At 38.3% G+C, this 15,200-nt stretch overlaps 1 protein-coding gene across 2 annotated transcripts in view; it reads left to right on the top strand.

The window, feature by feature from the left end:
* Window positions 1-272: 272 nt before the first annotated feature.
* The window catches only part of sgcd (sarcoglycan, delta (dystrophin-associated glycoprotein)), a 557,633-nt gene continuing 542,705 nt past the window's right edge, over window positions 273-15,200 (top strand). For both annotated transcript variants that reach the window (XM_072590525.1, XM_072590522.1), the window contains exon 1: window positions 273-978. The gene's annotated coding sequence lies outside the window, so the exon portion shown is untranslated. The remainder of the gene's footprint in view (window positions 979-15,200) is intronic.

The raw sequence follows: 15,200 nt of genomic DNA, 5'->3' as shown, positions 1-15,200 counted from the left end.
GGGGGATATATAGGGATAAAATGGGATATGGGAGCGGAACACAGGGAGGTAGTTGTGGTAAAGAGAAAGCTGGAAGGATGAGAGGGAAACAGGGAGGATAAAGAGAGAGGGCCGCTGTGAGGGGGAGGAGCTGGAGAGGGGCAGATGAGCTACAGAGTCGTGAGCTGTGCAAACTTAACTGATCGCAAAAGGTGTGAGAGGAAAACTTCAATAAATATTTAAAACACGCCGGGCTCCTCTGATGAAAGCGAATCGTTTATTGGTAACAGTGTGGGACACTTGGCAGTATCCAGAAGCCCTTCTTTAATGTTAATCTTGCTCTATATTCTGCCTCTGTCTCTTTTATCCTCTTTAGTATTTTTGAGACCGCGCAGTAACTGCGCTAAAAAAAAACACCACTCCCCCAGCCAGCTATTTTTTCTCTCTAATTTCAGAAAGGCGATTGGAAGCGGCTGCTCGGATTTCCTGCTGCTCGGCTGCTTTTTTTTAAAAAAAATCTATACATGAAAAGGAGACCTGCAGGGATTTGATCATTTCTTTCTTGTCTGGTGTAAAGAGGGCGATGGTGTCTGTGCGGGGAGCTGGAAGCTCCCTCCTGGATTTGCTCTATTAGGAACCTGTTCATTGCTGGTGATGTCTATTGGAACCTCTTCAGAGCCACCGAGAAACACAAGGACTATCGCCTTCGGTTTTCTGTGCAGCAGCGTGTATCAATCCGGCTTCAGACTTGTGGGTTTACTGTAGCTGAATCCAGGGATAAAAAGAAAGAGAGAGAAAAAAACTCCAGATTTTCCTTTTTTTAAAAAAAAGATCCGTGTAACCACTGGAGGCGTGGGATCTCAGCTGAGCTGTGGCTCATGGAATTTACTGTATTGATGAGCTGGAGTGTGTGTTCCTAGCTGTCAACCCTACAATCAATTGCATACTTGAGTTGTGTGGACTGCTGTTCTTTTTCCTCTCTCTGGGCACTGTTCAGAGGTAGGTTCGAACCGGCACCACAGCGGTGTTTTCTGAGATTGATGTGTTGAGTCTTAATACCACCTGTGTGCCTGTGTTTATTATCAGTGATGTACTGTGTATGTGTTTGGACCCCTCCAACAGTATTACAATGACAGTATTTCGGGTTAACGTACAAAGTCAGGTGAGATTTCCTTTGCATTACAGCACCACTTGAGATTGGTGATGAGGGCTCTCCACACCAACACGCCCCCCTCAACACTTCAAGCACTTAATGGAAATTGGACCACTTTCCATTTATAATTAACTCATGCTGGAAAAAGCTCAAACAAGTTATTTAGCGTTGGTCTGTTTTGAGGTCCAGGGTGATTGCCCTATTTCTTCAAGGTTTTTGTATTTATTTAATTTGGCATTAAAATGTAACATAAATTATGTAGAAATGCTCTTAATTTAATTGTTTCCCCAAAGGTGCAGGTACAATTGCATAATTGTGACACAAATGTTTATTGCATCTGTGTGTGTGTGTGAGAGAGGGAACCGAAAGGATGGAGCTGAATAAGCAAGGCTGTGATTTGTGGGATGTTCCATTGAGAACACTGGACTTCGGAAGGATCTACCTGCTTCAGCGCTAGCATTGGGCCACTGAAGGATTTTCAAGTAGTCCTTAATGCCCATCTCCAAAGGCAAACATTCTTCCCTACAGAAAGGGATAGACAGACCTAGGTTAACTATAAAGCAGTTTATCATGCCTCACCAAGACTGTTGGCTGTTAATACTCAGTAAATATGTCCCTTTTTAATATGGTTGTTTATCCCTTCCCCCAAAGTTTGGATGAAATGTAATGATACAATTATTTATAGCTTTAAAATGCATTATGCAAATCTAATAAGGTAAGTCTTGGGGTTTGAGCAGGTCCCAGTTTTGTTGAAAACTTTGGCGTTGAACATTTTAAAGCCAAATTTAATTATTTTAAAATCTGGAGTGTGAAATGACCTAAGTGCTGATCTGGACCTTTTGAAACAAAAACTGTTAAGTGGATGCTACTTCAGCGGTTGAATCTCATTATTCGTGTGAATATAGAATAACAATCGTTACCATCATTTCACTTTCTGTAAACTTGCCAATTAAATGACAGAGCGTGAACTTTAGCCTCAGTTATCACCTTTTTCCCATTATAATTTTTCATGTTCACATTTCTAATGGAAAATGTCGACATGAACCAGTTATACTGTAATGTTACCCTCCTCCTAGTAGTAGTCTTGTGGAAACAGTTTTGTGCCTATTAGTTTCTCTGCTTGTACAGCCGATACTCCTGTGCTTTAACCAATGGTACTTCTCTGCCTCCCAAATAGCTGCCAGGTTTGATATTTATGTTACAACAGCAAAATGAACCCAAAAATGTAACATATTAAAAAGGACAGAATTTGTGAACGGTATCAACTGCCATGGTGTAAAAATAGAACCAATCTGAGGGTAAAGATAAATATCATAATAAACTCATATATCAATGGTATTGTACAGGGAGAAGATCAAGTTATTCATCAGATGAAACAAAGTTGGTAGCCAGAGGTTAATTAGAGTGTGATGTTGAGATATAATTCAATCCCTGAATTTGCAGCAATTAAGAAAGGTGGTGTGCAGGGCCTATCTATCTCAATTGAACATATTTGAAAGCATTTCGCGCTAAATAGTTCAGATATATTTTGTAAAAAAGCAACTGTCCACAGGAGGGGTGGGTGCATGGGTGTAAAAAGTTCCTGTCAGCCACAATCATAATGGAATTCACCTAAGCAACTGGTCAGGTTGTCATTATGCTCATTCAGTACTGTTACAGCACCCCCTCTTGAATAAGATTGGAACAACAGAATCACAGTTTATAAAGGACTGAGTCTTTTAGTACAGTGCTGTAGAAAGTCCAAATCCGGCATCTCCATATTAGTGCTGTAGAACATAGGTTCTTGGGCTAGTAACCCAGAGAATGGTGACTTCAAATATAGGCTTTGGAGAATTTGTATTCAGTTATTTTATTTATAAAAGAGAAGGCTCTGTAAACAGGATCATGAAGATGTTGAGTTATTCTGCACATGCATGCTCTGTCAATGTTTCTGAAGATGGGCCAAGTTGAAGTCAGTTGAGATGACATTCAGTTCACTGTGTAAACTGTTCCTTCTTACATTTGTAATATTTATCAGCTGTAAATCCACAAGAGCATAAGAACACAAGAAACAGGAGTAGAAGTAGACCATCTGGCCTTTTGAACCGACTCTGCCATTCACTGTGATCATGGCTGATTGTGGATTTTCCTGCCACATCCCATATTCCTTGATTCCTGACAGACCAATAATGTGTCTACTGCAGCCTTAAATGTATTCAACAATAGAGCATCTTCCACCTTTTGGTTAGAAAATTCTAAAGATTCACAACCTTTTGAGTGAAATAATTTATCTTTATCTTAGTCATAATTAATTGGCCTTTTATCCTGAGGCACTCCTCCTGAGCTTTGAATCCCCTGACCAGTGGAAACCATTTCTCAGCATCTATCCTATCAAGCTCCTTCAGTATTCTGTAGATTTCAATGATATTGTCTCTTATTCTTCTAAACTTCAGAGAACATGTGACCTTTGAGAACATCCAATTCTGGCCTCTTGAACATTTCTGTCTTTTATCATTGCATTATTTATGGCCACATGTTCAGCTGCCTAATCCCTGAAGCATCTTTCTCCATTCTGTTCTCCTTTAAGATGCTCCTTAAAATCTTGCCCCTTTCCTTAGCTTTTAGTCACCTATCCTCCTGCATTTGCTTGCTATTGTTTGATGGCAAAATATTCTTCGGAGAAGCTCCTGGGAGCATTGTCCTGTGTTAAAGGTGCTATATAAATGCAGGTTCCTCTGATTGTGAGCAGACATGAAAAGTAGATAGTACAAGAGAAAAAAACATTCTTTGTGTATATGAACTAAAACAAAAATGTAAAATGCTGATAGGCTTTCTGGATAACATTTGATAAAATTGCTCCACTGCCTATTCAAACATCCAGGCAGAAACAATTCTTCCTTTTGTTGCTTTTTTTGGGCCTGACTGATTTTTTTGCTGTCAGTATGCTAATTTTTAGAAACCTCTTTGTGAAGGGAAGTAGAGATCAAATGCACTTATCAATATTGTAATGTTTGTTAACCCCCTTGAATAGCCAGATATTGTTTGGAATCTGCAGAGGACCATCTCATCAGCCAATGCATTCACATCTCAGGATTGAACTATGCTAAAAAGCTGACACCTTTTGAGAAGTCCCTGTTTCCAGTCCTTACAATACTTATTAAGACCATTTACAGCCAAGCCTTTTCTATAGAAAAATGACCATCCAATGCTGAAGCATAACAGGGATTCTGAGTGAGGTTCTGCATTTTAACTGTTTGATATGAGCATTAACTTATCATGATATGCTGCAGACCTTAGGAAAGATACAAAATAATTTGTTGTTGAACTTTATGTATATTTGTCTCTATTATAAAGTTCAAATTTGCATTAATGTTTTGAAAGTCTAATTTAACATGGATTATAGTTAGTGGTTTTGGACAAAGCAATACTTGTTTAGCCGTAATTGTAAACGAATGATAGTCAAAACTGCAAAGCCAAGCATTGTTTTTTAACTTGATTAAAATAGAAAGTAAACTTGTTAGTCTAAGAAAGGATAATGTTCGTGGATTAGTTTCTAAACAATAAACCGGATAAATGTAGGTTCTTATATTGCATCCTTGTCATTAATTACATGTGAAAATGTTGCTTTCTAAATATGTTCTACTTCCATCAGTTTACCTGGTGGTGTTGGTCTGATTTTGATGACACCATCCTTTTGACTTTATTTGACTTATTTAACTAACTGCAATAATAAAAATGGAAAATGCTCAACCCATTCAGCAGTGTAGACAGACATGTCAACATTCACTAGCTGTATTTTTGTTGCTTAGATGCTAGTTCCTGTCAAGAGATTTTCTGACATGGCAGATCAGCCCAGGTGCACTGTTCTACTTCTGGGGAAGCAGGGGTTAGGGTTATGGACTGAGCCAAGTACCTCAACCGCAGAAGCAGAGCCTACATGACCACAGAGGTGGGTAAGTGCCAAGGCAGGTTGGTTAGAAAGCCCACTTTGGTTCTTTGGGACTTGAACTAGTTCTGGTTGTCACTAGATGCCCTCAATTCTTAACCACACCAAGTCCCTTCATTAACCTCCACAATCCCATTTCCTCTCATACCTCCATATCATCTCCAGACACACTTATGCAGTATACAATATGGAAAGATCAAATATAAAGGTTAAAGAAATCTTCCACATGGAGATGAGAAAAGAACTTTTGTAATACAATATAGTGCTCACTCTTTTATATTTGGATAGTAAAAAAAGCTTCCATTAAGGAAAAACCAATTGTGTTAGTCTTTTATGAAAGCAAACTTTTATTCAGACACCATATTGAAGACAATTGCTCCTCTTGTAGTTTACTTAAGCTGACAAACAAACCATGAACTCAAATACTCTGTTGAGATAATTTACTGCTTTTGAAACTTGGCTGAGCATTCATAATGACGTATTAATAGGCCTTGGGGAAATGTCAGCAAAAAAATCTATTGAAATCACATAACAAGACTTTTTTTAATGATCAAAACCAGATAGCGTGTTAATCAAAGCAGTCCATCAGAAGGTTTCTGTTTAAAATCTCAATGGTGGTTTAAAGTTTTGTTTTATTCACTTTTAATGAACAGGAGATTTAAAAGCCTTTAGACAATGAAGCTTAAAGTCTTTTATTTGCCTTTCAAGAAGGTTTATGACTATGTCATGAAGTTATGGATTATACATTATAGGTGCAACACTCTCTTGAAACAAGCATAAGTCATTCCTGATGAAGAGCTTATGCCAGAAACGTCAATTCTCCTACTCCTCGGATGCTCCCTGACCTGCTATGCTTTTCCAGCGCCACACTCTAGACTCTGATCTCTAGCATCTGCAGTCATCATTCTTTCCTTCTTTTGAACTTAGCATCTATCATTGTTAAAAATCTTTGGAGTATTTCCAACTTAGCAAAAATCTGGCCCAACATTTTAGATTGATCATCCTACTCCAGAAAAATGTTTTTCTCGCAGATGCTACCTGCACTCCTGATCACAGCTACCAATTTGCCTGGCAATGGGATGAGTACAACTTGATGAACCAACTCCATGCACTTGCTAACCAGTGAAAGCCAATTAGAGCCTTTGATCAGAGGCTGACTGACTCCAAACCTCTGGAAGCATCATAGAGCAGCCCATCTGACCAAAGGGGGCACCTTGGCAGTAGAACAGGCAAACAATATTTTGAGGCTTTTTCCACTGCCCTGGCTTCAGCGGCAGCTACATATCACACTTTAAGTTATTCTGCATCTTTGGTAATATTTTTAACATTTTAGAAGAGTAATTTCTGTCTAATTTTTTTTACTAATTGTATGACTTCGCTAACATGGCGCACATCTGTTACATACAATATTTATGATGACTTAACATTTTTAACCATTAAGGTTTAAAGGCGTCAATTAAAGCATTTTCAAAAGGAATTGAATAATTAAGACAAAATGTACTAAGCCACAATATAAATTTAGTCTGAATTTTGTATCTAATTTAAAAATTCAGTTGTAATGCTTATTCCTGAATTTGTTGTGATTTTCCATCATGCACTATATGTGACTGATTTCAGCTGTCTGGGAAGAGGAGGACATTAGCCATGCATCAATGATGGAAAGGGTTGTTTAAATTTTAACATGGAAAACTTGCTACAGAGAGGTGGGGTCTCCATCTTGAGGTGTTCTGACTCTGTCTTACTTTAAAAAGTAGCCAACTATTTCCTCTTGACAACCCACCCACTATTCTAAATTAGTTGGTGAACCAGACCTCTGGGTGCTAAATTGGCCAATGAAGAAAGTTGACAATTGGCTGACAATTGTCCATTCAGTGCTAGGCTTCTGACTGCCACTTGACCTCCATAAATCAGCGTTACGAAGCCAGTGGGAAAGGTCCTGCCCTCAAACTATGCCTGTAATCTTCAAATTTTTTACTTGTGTTTTACTTGTATTGGTAATTAATAATCTGTGCCAAGATTGCTGTACTTTTCTACCATTGCTTTCAGATGGTGGTTCATAATTATATGATACTTCATCTGAATAATAAGTTGACTAAACAACATGAAATGAAGGTCTTAAGGAAAATAGAAGATTGTTTCTTTTATCTGGAAAAGTACATAGAAATTCACCACTCTCTACATTTATAGCAATGAATGTCCCTATGTAGGCATAATGGCAGAGAAGGAAGTTACTTAGCCCGCCATGTCACACCAGCTCTCTGTCAAGCAAGCCAACGGCTGTTTTCTCGTAAAACTGTGAGTTTATTTCATTTGTATCCAAACAGTTTTCTTTTGAAATATTCATTGTCTGTCATTTTCATCATCCTGACAGGCCATTACCACTAGCTTCATTCAAAAAAAAGGTTTTTACTCAGATCCTCCTTGCACACCTTACCCAAAATCTTAAATTGGTGTCCCTCAGCTAACTTTGTCTAACAAATCCCAAACTGTTATAACCTTGTAAATTTCCATCAAAGCTCCCCACATTCTCAACTTCATCAACTTAACATTGTAACTAAAATCTCCCATTACTGGAACCACTTGGGAAATCTCTTCTGTATCCTATCTAGGATTCTCACATCCTAAATCTAAGTGTCACACTCAGTTCTGTGCTATAGAAATAATTCATAATATCTAAACTAGAATACCTCAGTTAAAAACAAAACATGGCATTTAAGCATTGATGAGCATCCCATGGAACATTGTAGACAATGGCATGAGGCACTAACACCTCACCAGTATAATTATCTATTACAAATCTGCTGCATTATTGAGTCCCTGGGTTAACATCCAAATATAGCTTTTACAATATTTTAGAACTCAATAAATTAGAATACACCCCATGAGTTTTTACCAAGCACATTCACTTTGCACATTACAGAAACCTAATACTGCTGTAGAAATTAATACCTGCACAGTCACTAATGAATAGGAGAACGAAACTAAGCAACTGGGATATTTGGTCCAAACAGTACACAGCAAGCACCAACAATTAAAAAAAAAATCTTTTTATAATACATTATTTTATGATATGACCTTTACATATAACATTTACTCTGCCTCCTTGTTAATATTTTTAATATTATAGAAGAGTAACTTCTGTTTATTTTATTTTTACTAATTATATGATTTTGCAAACATATCACACGTCTGTTAGATACAATATTTAGGATGACTGTTAACATTGTTAACCATTCAGATTAAAAGGTGTCCATTAAAGCATTTTATTTTCAAAGGGAAGTGAATGGTTACAACAGAATGTACTAAGACACAATATAAATTTAGTCTGAATTTTGTATCTAACTTAAATCAATAGTGATGCTTATTCCTGAATTTGTTGTGATTTCTCATCATGTATTGAATTTGACTGATTTCAGTGGTTTAGGAAGAGGAGGACATTAATCATGTGTCAATGATGCTGCTTTCTAATAATGTACACACGAGGTGGAATATGTGGAGTGTGTACACAGAGTGAGTGTATGCAGATTGTGAACGCACAATATGAGTTCGTATAACAACTGTGACTATGTGGTGAGTATGCATATGTGTGGTTGCACATGAGTGTGTACATGTAACATTAAGGAATGTGTGTGGACTGAATAGAGAGAGAGAGAGAGAGAGAGAGAGAAAGCAGGAATATAGTGGTAGCAGGCGACAGTATAGTGAGGGAAATTGACACTTTTCTGAGCAATAAGCAACATGAGTCTAGATGGCCGCGATGTCTGTTTGGTGCCAGTGTTTAGGATGTCGCCTCTTGGCAGGGAAAAAAATGTGGAGTGGGAAGGGGAGATTCCAGTGGTGGTGATCCCTAATGGTACTAATGACATAGGTAGAACTTGAAAAGAATTCCTGTTGAGGGTATATGAGGAATGACATTTTGATGCATCAGAACTCCAAAGTACGGTAGACATTGCACTCTATATTTTAGAGTTAAACTTCACCCCTGCAGTGTCAGCAAAACTTCAACAGAAAGAAATGGAACAGGGAGAAATGTCTCTTTAGAACGCAACTAATGCAGTTTTTAATTTTGGATTTTTCAGGAATAGGGGTAAAAATATGGTTAAAATTGATTGCAACACTACTCTGTGTCTTAGCAATCTACTATTCTAGTGTATGGATTAGTGGTGCTGGAAGAGCACAGCAGTTCAGGCAGCATCCAACGAGCAGCGAAATCAACGTTGATTTCGCTGCTCGTTGCATGCTGCCTGAACTACTGTGCTCTTCCAGCACCACTAATCCAGTATTTGATTTTCAGCATCTGCAGTCATTGTTTTTACCCTATTCTAGTGTATGAACTACTGTGCTGTGAGGGTTCCAACATTACAAGCATCTATTTAATCACCCCTACAATACAGGTAAAGGAAAACACAAGTAGTCCTCATCTAACAGTTTTAGGTTTTCTATCTGAAAGCGTAACAGTTTTGGGACTCCTCACCTGAAGTGTGGTGATAACACAAAACTAGGGGGATTTACTTTTGAAGATTTAAAATTTCTATCCCGTGAAGAGTTAAAAGACTTAAGGAGGCACTTAGAATTGGAATTCTATCTGAAAACCGAAAACCAAAATTCTAAACATCTTTGCTAGTGGTTTAAGGTAGATATTGAGGATGATGGAAATTAGAATTTTGAGACAGGAGAAAGAGACAGAGAGAGACAGAGAGATGAATAGGAAGGAAAAGAAAAAGTAAGAAATGGGGAGAGAAAGTCTTAGGAGTGAAAGCAGGGGAGGGAGTTTGAGGTAAGACAGCTTGAACCGAGGAGCAGGAGCCTTAGCATGTGCCATGAAGTCACTACAGGCTCAGATTTAATGGTGGAGGCAACTCTGTTTGCTCATTTAATTTCTGTGTGTGGTGAGACAAAGGTAGAAGTATTCTTTTTTGAGTAGATAGCACAGCAGTTAAAGTGGCCAGTCCAACACTGGCTTCTGTTACTAAGCTGATGAGAAGGCAATGGCCTAGTGGTATTATTGTGAAACTATTAATTCAGTGACCCAGATAATACTTTGAGATAGCTGGGTTCAAACCCCACCAAGATGGAATTTGAATTCAATAATAATCTGGAAGTAAGAATCTAACAATGACGATGAAACCATTGTTGATTGTCAGGAAAACCCATCTGGTTCACTAATGTCCTTTAGGGAAGGTAGTCTGCTATCTTTACCTGGTCTAGCCCACTTGTGACTCCAGGCCACAGCAATGTGGTTGACTCTTAAATGCCTTCTGGGCAATTAGGGATGTGTGACAAATGCTGGCCGAGCAAGTGACACTCACAGAAAAAGTGAAAGTTTACTTGCTTTTTCCTGCAGAAAGTATGACCCCATGGGGCAGTGAAAAGGCCATTCGAGGTGCATACCAATTAGTACCAGAGGTGTAACATCAAAATTCTTTAATCTCAGGTAAAATTTGAAAGGCTTAAGCAACTTGCTTTTGACCAGTGAATATGAGCACTTAAGTAGTAACCAATTGTGAAAACATCTGTCAAATAATTCTCCTGGAGCTTAAGAACCCCACACTCTCTCCAATCAGAATACATTTTCACTAACAGGCAGTAACAGGGTCTAAGCAGCCCACCACACTAATTGATGATTATGAGTTGGTGGATGAACCCCTGTTCCTGATGAAGCACTCCCTTAGTTATCCCAAACACCTGGAAGGAAAATAGGTGTGTGGAGGATGGCAGTAAACTGAACATTGATAAGAGATGTTCTCAGGACAGAATGGGTGATGTTAAGATGCATAGTGAGGTCAAATGGCTTGTGTCTCTTACCTGCTAAGAGTTAGGACATGTCTGTGCAAATGGCTACAGGCTGTGGAAAAATCCAATGGGTTATATTGAGGTGCATACACTCTGTGCTGAGAATGTGAGTCGGTTACACAACAAAGCAGACCAAGCTTTGTCAATAACTGCAAATGCAAATCCCTGTGAAAGATCCTCATGAGAGTGCGAATGTGGTTCAGCAAATCACTGAGAATTGGCAGAATTTTGTTTCTAAATGAAGGATAGCCATATTTTCTCAGAACGAAGAGCCTGTGGTGATACTGAGAGATACCAGTCACAGCCAACTCTCTACTGCTAATAAAAAGCATGGTCAAGCCTAAATAGGTGCTTGATGACTGACACAGACACAATAGGCTGAAGGGCCTCTTTCTGTACTTTAAGCTCTCTGACTGTAAGTGAATTTGTGACTCAAAGACTGATGTGAGAGAAGTGGTTTCCAGTTCATGTGATACTGTCATCAGAACTGGGGATAGGGGTTTCTGGCCGTTGGGATGGTTTACTCTTGAACCATGCTGGGACTGCTGTTCTCATGAGCCATGTAATTTAGGAGGAAGAGTGGGCTTTAAACTGCTGAGGGGGTAAAAATGCTTCGGTAAATGTAACAAATCAAAAGAGTGTAAAACATTAATATGGAAAATGAAGGCCAGGGAATAATAAGAAGTGAAACAGAGAGAAAAAAAACCTCAGACTATACTGCTAGCTAAGACCAGATGCTATAAATATTTAAAAAAAACCCAAAGGCTCTTCATCTTTATGTGCAAAGCATCCATAATAATGTAAGTGAATTGATAGTACACATTGAAGTGCATAAATATGATTGGATAGCCATTAAGAAGACATAACAGCAGAATGACAAGCATTGTGACCTAAATATTAACGGATACGTGGTATTAAAGAAATATGGGAAACAAGGGTAAGGTAGAGGGGAAGCACTTCTAATCAAAGGTGATATTGGTACAATAGAGATCAGAATATGGAATTAGTTTGGGTAGAGATAAAGAATAGTAAGGAAAAAGTATCTATTGAGGAAGTGATCTACAGACCCTCTAACAGCAACCACGGGATGAAGTACATGAGAAAAAATTGGGGTATTTGTGATAAAGGGATTGCAGTAAGTTTAATTTACACATAAGCCAGAAGAATCAGCCTGGGTGAGGAATTCATAGAATGTTTTTGATGCAGTTTCTTTGAGCAGCACATTCTGGAACTGACCAGAATTGACATTATGTAATGTGACAGGCTTACTTAATGACTTCAGAACAAAGGCACCTCTAGGTAGCAGAAATCATAAAATGATTGAATTTATGTCCAGTTTGAAAAGGAGAAAAGTGGGTCTGAAACTAATATTTTAAATGTTAAAAAGGGTGAAAACATGAGCATGAAATTTGAACTAGCTGAAGTGAGAAATTGAACAGAAATGTAAGGATGACTTTAGTTCAGTTATCCAGGGCATCCGTGAGACCACATCTCGAATGCTCTTTGCAGATTTGGTCTCTTTATTTAAAGAAAGATGCAAATATATTGCAGGCAGTTAAGAGAAAATTTACTTGATTGTTCCTTGGAATGAGTGGTTTGTTTTATCAAGAAAGATTGGTCTAGCCAGGCATATTTTCACCAAAGTTCAGAAGAGTGTGAGGTATTTGAAGTTCATAAGTTCCTAAATATTCTTGACGAAGTGAATGTGGAAAGGATATTTACTGTTATAGATGAGTTCAGAACGAGGGAGACTATATTAAAATTAGGCATTGTCTTTTCATGTTAGAGATGAGGGTTGCTCATCTTTGGAATCCTCTGCCTTCAATGACAGTGGAGGTAGGGTGACTGAATATTTTTAGGCAGAGGTAGATAGATGCTTATCAGATGAGGGAACGAAAGGTTTTCAGGGATAGCTGAAAATGCAGACTTCGGGATGCAACAGACCAGCAATAGTGGAACAGTCTTAATGGACCAAATGGCTGAATTCTATTTCTACTTCATGTATGTGGGGAGAGAGAGAGAGAGAGAGAGAGAGAGAGCATGTGAGTGTGTCAAGTGTATGAACAGAGAGTGAAGCATATGTGTTTGTGGAGTGTGTGCGTGAATGTGAGTGTGTGCTATGCCTGGGAAGTATGTGTACATAGTTATCATTTAATTTGTGTGCATATAAGCAGAGCATGTGGAATATGTATCTGTGTATGCAGGTGTTAGATGTGTGTAGGTGATGTGTGTATCTGTACATGGAAGATATTGGATGTGTTTAGGTGGAGGGGAGTTTATGTGAGTGAGTGATCTCTCTGGCTGTTCGGTTCTGACTTGACTGAACAGTAGTTTGGATAGATTTTCTCTTTTTAATAATACATATACCCAATGATAAATAATTAGCTAAAGGCATCACGTTCTTTGTCATGATGACATTTATGATAAAATAAGACCTGAGCTCCTGGAGAAGAGGGTTTTTTTGAGTAGATCAAGGTGTAGATCCAAGTTTTTTTTTCACAGCACTGAGGTTCTTTGATCAAGAAGGAGTGTAATGAAAGAATTTATTTTATTTCAGAAGAGATAAAGGATGAAAGACTATCTTGAATTGTGAACTTGGTTGCGTGTATGATTATTTGTGGGTGAGTGTTATTTTTGACGGGGTGAGAAGAGAATATTGCTATCCTAGATGCACATAAGATCAAGATAATTGCAAATGTTAAGATAACTGCAATTCTTGATGAAGGGCTTTTGCCCAAAATGTCGATTCTCCTGCTCCTCAGATGCTGCCTGACCTGCTGTGCTTTTCTAGCACCACACTCTCGACTCTAATCTCCAGTATTTACAGTGCTCACTTCCATCTTGCAAATATTGAGGGCTGACTGAGCAGGAGAGCCTGTTACTGTGTTGTAAAATCTATGACAGCAATTGTTTGTTACATAATTTAATAAGGATACAAGATGATCAGATGATAATAGGCAACTAAAAGTGTATTATTTTACACTATTGATACACAAGGTGGCTCAGCCAAGGTTTTTGAGGGAGGGGAGGATTTAAAGGAGTTATTTATAATTTATTGAACAAGCTTGTAGTAAAGATGAGGAAGGAAATGTCAATAGCTGAAGGTTAAAGTTGTAACACTTTAACCCAATGACACAGAGCGAACATAATCTTACATCAGTTTAGCAGGAGATGAATGAGCTTTACTAAAATGAAGCTTTTATCAATGTTGCCTTGAAAAATGTTCCAGAGAAAAATGATAATGTGCAGCTTGTGACAAAAGCTATTTAAAAGTGAGTTTGATTTAATACTGCCATTAGGAACTAAAACTGTACACTCTGCCAATGACTGAGAGTTCGCCAGGTCCAGAACATTTTCTGCTTCCTCTTGTTATAGCTGTTGCTGTAAACTGTTTTACATCATTTCACATTTGCCACTACTGAACAAATTTTAGCAATGTTTACTGATGCAGCCTTTTATATTTTGATCATTTGGTGCAACTTCCTTCTGAATAAGACTCCCACCAGACTTGAAATGTTAACTGTTTCTCTGTCCACAGATTCTGACAGTCCTGTTGAGTTTCTCCATCATTCTCTGTGTTTGTTTCCACTTGCTTTATTTTTGGGAACTGAGAACAGTAGCAGCAGAAATTCTGTTTTACAAATTGAGCTGAGCTTCAAATCCTCAAAGCAGATTCAGGGATTTACCTGTTAGGGCTCAGGGAGGGTTTTTTGTACTTAGCTGGTATTCCTTATGTATCACATGTTGCTTTCACTGTCTACATCTCTTGCTCTCTGTTGTTCTTTTTCTTTTTTTTTTAGCTGTCCATCTCTGCTTGTCTTTATCTGTCTATCCATCTGTTTTGCTGCAGTTTCCAGCCTGTCTTGTTTCTGCCTTGGAACAAAAGTCAACTGTCAAAATATCTGCAGCCCGGAGCACTTATAGAAAAAAATGACCTCAGTGGGAGCAGCTCTAGCCATGCACCATTTGAAATGTGGAATAAAAATCTAAAGAACTAGCAGGAATGATCTGCACTACCCATTGACTACTGCTGTGTTCTTAGTGCGGGCCAAAGAGGAAAAAAAAAATTGCCCAACATCTGACAGGTTCTCAACTATTTGAGAATATATGTTTAAATGTGATCAAAGTAAACAAGGCTGGATAGGAAGAATTTGCTTGCAACTGTTGATTTCCTGTTGTTTACCAGAAGTAATGTGTCCAAAATTCGCAAAGCTGCTCGGGAATCCGATCACAGTTAGAATGTGGAATGTGTAACATAGTTTGGACAGGAAGAGGTGCTTTGAGGAATATTGACCTTTAATTGCCACTGAAGTTTGAAATTACATCTGTATATATGGGTGCAAATGAATC

The sequence above is a fragment of the Chiloscyllium punctatum genome, chromosome 20 (assembly GCF_047496795.1).
Source record: "Chiloscyllium punctatum isolate Juve2018m chromosome 20, sChiPun1.3, whole genome shotgun sequence".
Classification (NCBI taxonomy): Eukaryota; Metazoa; Chordata; class Chondrichthyes; order Orectolobiformes; family Hemiscylliidae; genus Chiloscyllium; species Chiloscyllium punctatum.
This window is presented reverse-complemented; position numbering and strand designations above follow the sequence as displayed.